Source organism: Marmota monax, unplaced genomic scaffold (genome assembly GCF_021218885.2).
Source record: "Marmota monax isolate L192 unplaced genomic scaffold, Marmota_monax_Labrador192_F-V1.1 WCK01_AAM20220418_F8-fsc00081, whole genome shotgun sequence".
In the NCBI taxonomy this organism is placed as follows: Eukaryota; Metazoa; Chordata; class Mammalia; order Rodentia; family Sciuridae; genus Marmota; species Marmota monax.
This window is the reverse complement of record NW_026695234.1, coordinates 4,380,125-4,386,421: the sequence shown is the minus strand read 5'-3', so window position 1 is coordinate 4,386,421 and position 6,297 is coordinate 4,380,125. Positions and strand designations below refer to the sequence as shown.

At 44.4% G+C, this 6,297-nt stretch overlaps 1 long non-coding RNA gene across 7 annotated transcripts in view; it reads left to right on the top strand.

The window, feature by feature from the left end:
* LOC131423956 (uncharacterized) overlaps nt 1–6,297 on the top strand; it is a 74,989-nt gene that overhangs the window by 17,724 nt on the left and 50,968 nt on the right. For 3 of the 7 annotated variants that reach the window (XR_009226193.1, XR_009226195.1, XR_009226199.1), the window contains exons 3-4: nt 4,570–4,649; nt 5,946–6,119. This is a non-coding gene — a long non-coding RNA (uncharacterized LOC131423956). Of the gene's footprint in view, nt 1–4,497; nt 4,650–5,945; nt 6,120–6,297 lie in introns of all 7 variants that reach the window. The other 4 variants (XR_009226196.1, XR_009226194.1, XR_009226197.1 and 1 more) reach the window with 3 other exon arrangements.

Below are 6,297 nucleotides of genomic sequence, written 5' to 3'. Positions count from 1 at the left end.
TTCAGATCTTAGAGAAGGCTTCTTGTTCTTTGTTTCTTCCCATCCGGGCTGAGGGAGGTCCTGATCTTGATCCTCTTCTCTTTTCCTCTACTACCTACCCCCCCACCCTCGCCTTTTTTGTACCGGGGATTGAACCCACGGGCAGGCGCTTAACTACTGAGCCACATCCCCAGTCCTTTTTATATTTTAATTTATAGTCAGGGTCTCTCTAAATTGCTAAGGGCCTCCCTAAATTGCTGAGGTTGGCTTTGAACTTGTAATCCTCCTACCTCAGTCTCCCAGGTCGCTGGGATTACAGTCGTGCACCGCCACACTTGTTCTTTTCCTCTGGTAAGTTTCACTTCCAGGGGACTAGGGGTTAGTGATGGCTGCTCAGATGGGGTAAACGGAGGCACCCAGTCAGTGGAAAGAATTTTCTTTGAACTTTTAAGAAAAAGCTAAGACAAAATTTGAATTTTTGCTGCTTCCTTTCTTAGTATATAGCCTCCCACATCTCCTGCAGGCTGGTATACAAAACCACCCAACCAGCTAAGCTGGTGTCCAGGCAAATCCAGGTTTTCATCTTCACTTGGACTGTCCATCCTTCCCAGTGCCCTTAGCTCCTCCTTTCTCTAAGACTGGATGTCACCAGTCACCACAACCCTCAAGGTCTTTCTCTTGTATTTCCCAAAGAAATTAGAGGCAACCAGGAGGGGAATACTTACATTTCTACCTATAAACACATTTGAATCCATCTGCTCCAGCAGTAGTGAAAGAGCTGTCTCTCTTCTGGCCCAAGAGAGTCCCTTCTGGGTCTCAAATCTTTGTTTCCTTGGGGCCCTCATTCCACTGCTTCATTTTACAGGTAGGTGAACAGGGGATACAGGAATGAACAGAACAGGCACAATCCCTGCCCTCAAGGAGCTTACATTCTAGTAGAAGAAGGAGGGCAATAACCAAAGAGTAATAGATAGAGTGCTAGGGGTTGGGATTGGGGCTCAGTGGTGGAGCGCTCGCCTGGCACGGGTGGGACCCGGGTTCGATCCTCAGCACCCCATAAAAATAAAGGCATTGTGTTGTGTCCATCTATACCTAAAAATAAATAAATAAATATATATATATATATATATATATATATATATATATATAAAAAGATAGTGTGCTAGTTGGCACTAAGGGCTTAGGAGGCCAGTCAAGCAGAGAGGGGGATATGGAGTGTGTAGAGGGTGGTCTGAGATGCCCAATGAGAAGGTGACATTTGAGTGGTCTGAAGAAAGTGAAGAATGAACCATGTACATATCTGGAGAAAGACTGCTCTAGGTAGAGGGGACAGTAAATGCAAAGGTCCTGAGGTGGGAGCTACCTGCAACTTTTGAGGAAGAACAAGATTGTTGTATGTTGGATACAGCTTGACATGACTGCAGCCGTCCTGAGTCATAACTGCTGTGATTGCCCCTGAGTAACTCTAGCTGGTTTCTCCTGTAGTTTCCCAGCAGACCATAAATAGATGAAACCATTAGGGTCACATGTGGGGCTTTATACAATAGGACTCTGGCTCCAGGGATATGCCTGACTCTTTGGTATTATCTTAAAAGAAATCTTGAGAGGCATGATGGTGCCTACCTAGAATCCTGGCTACTTGGGAGGCTGAGGCAGGAAGATTGCAAATTTGAGGCCAGCCTCTGCAACTTAGTGAGACCCTGTCTCAAAAATGAATGAATGAATGAATGAATGAATGAATAAGCTGGAGTATATAGTTCAGTGATAGAGAGCCCCTGGTTTCAATCCCCACTTCTACCAAAAAATAAAATAAAGAAAAAAGAAAAAAACTCCTGTTATTTTGTGTGTCTATATGAATATGTAACAATCTCACCATTATGTATAGTTATGATGTACCAATAAAAAGGAAAAAAAGAGAGAAACCAGGTACATTGCATCCAGTTACTTTTGTCCTGTTAAATATGACCCACTTGCTGACCCAAATAGTGAGAATCCAACTGATCTTGATGCTTCCCAGAACCAGCCTCTGTCAGTAAATCCCCCAATAAGTTGGTTCTGTGCAGTCCTGGATCTGTCTGCTCTCTTATTCAGTCTCACAGCAACTTGGGGCCAATCCTCAAACACTGGGACCTAGATGTTTGGAACAAGTAGCGATAGAGATGGAGATAGAGATAAGGGGGAGGGGGCATGGGGATGGAGTGGGGAGGAAGAGAGTGGAAGATGAGGCCAAAGAGATGAGGAATTGATGGGCTTGCCTTGGAGGACCTTAAGGTCCTTCTGATGACCTTGGCTTTTACTCTGATATGGGAGCCATTGGAAAGTTTTGAGTGGAGAAAGGACATGGGTCTGATTTTTTTTTAATATTTATTTTTTAGTTTTAGGTGAACACAATATCTTTTTAAAAAAATATTTTTTAGTTGTAGTTGGAAACAATACCTTTATTTATTTTCATGTGGTGCTGAGGATCAAACCCAGGGCCTTGTTATGTGCTAGGCAAGCGCTCTACTGCTGAGCCACAAACCCAGCCCCTGGACACAATATCTTTATTTTACATGTATGTGGTGCTGAGGATTGAACCCAGTGTTTCTTGCATGCTAGGCGAGCACTCTACCATTGAGCCATAACCCCAGTCCATGGATCTGATTTCTTTTTAAAACAGAATCTCTTTAGCTACTATATGGAAAAAATATTTGAAGAAATGCAGAATAGTAGCAAGAGTCTATTTAGGAGGTGACTGAGTTTTCTTCTGAACATTAACTGAGAAGGGGAAGGCTGTGGAAGGAGCAGGTTTTGGTGGTGAGTTGGAGAGGAGGAAGTAGATCAGATACAACATCAATTTGAGATGTCTATTAGGCATCCCAATGGAGATGTCAAGAAAGCAGGTAGAGCCTGTTATGGTGGCGCACACCTGCAATCCCAGCTACCTGGAGGCTGAGGCAGGAGGATCATCCATTCTAGGCCAGCATCTGCAATTTAATGAGACCCTGTCTCAAAATATGAAAGTGGGCTAGGGATGTAGCTCAGTGGTAGAGTGCCCCTGGGATCAATTAAAAAAAAAAAAAAAGCAACTAAGCATTTGGATGTGCAAGTTTGGTGTGGTCTAGATTAGGGATATAAAATTGAGAATTTCCTGGCATAGTGGTGCACTCCTATAATCCCAGGGACTTGGGAGGCTGAGGCAGGAGGATCACAAATTCAAAGCCAGCCTCAGCAATTTAGCGAGGCTGTGTCTCTAAGCCAAATATAAAAGGATTGGGGACATGGCTCAGCAGTTAAGCGCCCTTGGGTTCAATACCCTGTACAAAAAAAAAAAAAAATTGAGAATCATCATTGTATGGATGTTATTTAAAACCATGTGATTAGAAGAGATTACCTTACCAAGGGAACAAGTGTAGATAGAAAAACATGCAAAACATGCAAGGACTGAGTTCTTGGTCTCTCCAATATCAAGTAGTTTCAGAGATGAGTTGGAACCATCAGAGAGACAAGGAACAGTAAGTGTAGTGGGGAAAAAAATTCCAGGAGATGGCAGTCTGCTGGCGGCCAACAGAAGGAAACTTATTGGGAGAAGGGAAAGATCAAATGCTGCCTATAGATTAAGTGATATGAGTTTGAGAATTGATTTAGAAGGTTGTTGGCGACCTCAAGAATACTTTGGATAGAGTGGTGGGGTGAAAATTTGAGTGTGGATGAGTTCAAGAAAGATTGGGAGGAGAGGAGGAAACAGCAGAGACAACTCTTTGGAGGAGTTTTGTTGTAAGAAAGGAAAGAAATTGTGTGAGAGCTAAAAGGAGAAGTAAGGTCAAGAGGAATTTTAAGTGGGCATAAAACTATGTGTTGTTTGTTGACGGTGAAGAGCACGGGCAGAAATGGAGCTGGGCATGGTGATGCATGCTGTAATCCCAGCGGCTTGGGAGGCTGAGGTAGGAGGATCACAGGTTTGAGGTCAACCTCAGCAACTTAGTGAGGCTGTGAGCAAACTAGTGAGATTGCTCAAAATAAAAAATATAAAGGGCTGAAGATGTGGTTAAGCACCCTTGGGTTCAATCTCTGATATCAAACAAACAAACAAACAAACAAAAAAAACAACAAAGAGACAAAGCTGATGCTGCTGGAGAGTGTGAGGACGATGTCCAGAGTGGTGTTCCTGGATTAGGTGAGGAGGGCTGGGATTGGGTATGGAGAAGGACAGGCTGCTTTGGTTAGGGGCATACATGGTTCATTCAAGTGAAAAGAGAACACATAGTATTTGAGGACAGGTGCAGGGAGATGGATGGACATAGTGGAAGCTTGTGGGGATTCTCTGTGGATGGCCTCTGCTCTCCTAGTGAATCAGGAAGCCAGGTCAGTGGAGTGAGGGTGGAGGAAAGGCTGGGAGGTCGCATGTGAGGAGTCATAAAATAGTCATCTAGGTGCACCAGAATCACCTGAGGGCCTGTGAAAGCCTTCCCACCTGCAGGTGTTCTATTCAGGAGGTCCGCGGTGGGCCTTAGATTTTGCTTTTTTTTTTTTTTCCAGCACCAGGGATTGAATCCAGGGGCACTTAACTACTGAGCCACATCTCCAGCCCTTTTTTTGTATTTTATTTAGAGACAGGGTCTTGCTAAGTTGCTGATGCTGACTTTGAACTTGCAACCCTCCTGCTCAGCCTCCCGACATTGGGATTACAGGTATGTCTCGCTGTGCCCCACAGTTTTATATTTCTAATAAGTCTTCAGTCACAGCTGCAGCTGCTGGTCTGGGAATGACTCTGAGGATTACTGAGCTGGAGAAGGACAGTGAATGGACTGCAGGATGCAGCATGGTCACCAGGCAGCATCAAGGGCCCGTTTGAGGTTAGGAATCATGACTCCAAAGCGTCTCTGATCAGCATTCTTTTTCATCTCATCCACAATTACTTGTGCAGGCAAGTCAATTGACTTGCCCTGGGGCATATAACAGGCTCCACATTTCTTCCTCTTTAAAAAAACAACAATTTTGTAGGGCGCAGTGGCATATGCCTATAATCCAGTGGATTGGGAAGCTGAAACAGGAGGATCTCAAGTGCAAGGCCTGCCTTGGTGACTTAGCAAGCCCCTAAACAACTTAGTGAGACCTTGTCTCATAAAAGAAAAAGGGCTGGGGATGTAGCTCAGTAGTAAAGTGCTTATAACAATGTCCAACAATTTCTGGCACATGAGGAGTGCCCAAGATCACTGCCATCCACCAGCTTCTACCTGCCCGGGGCTGATGATGCTTAATCTGCATTTTCGGTAGACCTCATACCTGAGCACCAGTCATGATTACCCATCTGCGTCTTGACATACCCTTGAAGGTTCCATCAGATCCCAACCTTAACAGGAGCCCAAACCTTAAACTCATCATTTTCTATTCAGTTTCTTCCCTTTCTTTTTCCCCATGTCCTTTCAAGGTGCCATATCATCTATCCCATTCTCCAGCCAGAAATTTGGTGGTTTCTAGGGTTCTAGTTTTTCTCACTTCACTAATTTATTTCCTTCCTTCCTTCCTTCCTTCCTTCCTTCCATCCTTCCTTCCTTCTTCCCTCTGCCCCTTGTACTAGGGATTGAACTCAGGGTGCTTAACCACTGTGCTACATCCCCAACACTTTTTTAAAAATTTGAGAAAGGGTCTTACTTAGTTGCTTAGAGCCTTGCTAAGTTGCTGAGGCTGTTTCGAACTTGTGATCCTCCTGCCTCAGCCTCTCCAGTTGCTGGGATTACAGGGGTGCACCACCAAGCCAAGCTCATTCACTAATTCTTATAAAAATATTATCATAACTCAGATATGCATAAAACATTACACCTGTTTTCTGTGATATATCTACATCTCTATTTTGAGTCAGTCCCTATTCTACTGGAGTGGTGGACACTTAATTTTAGTCAGCTGGAGGAATCTTGCCTCCTCTTTCCAGGATTTGCCCAACTTCTAGAAGGATGGTTCATATGTATTTTTTTTTTCCCCCAAAGCACAAGAGGAAGAAGATCCTGTTACTAGAATGGCCACCTTGTGTCCACTGAGACACCTTGTGTCTATTGCCTGATTCCTGCTCATGTGGCTTCTGTAGGTCTCGTGTCACTATGTCACTCCTGGACACATGGACATCATCCTGCTGCTACTTTTTCCTGGAGTGGAATGAGAAGGTGTGATGCTTTCTGTGGCTCTAGCTGCCTTCAAAATGGTTGCCCTCTGCAGTTTTTCTCTTTCTGGGCCTTGTCTCCTTTCTGGCTCTAGCCAGGACTTGGCTTGGGGCTCTGTCAGACCTCTAACACCTATGTGGGGGTCTGCTGCCTCTTCATGCTCAGGAGTCCAAGGACAGAG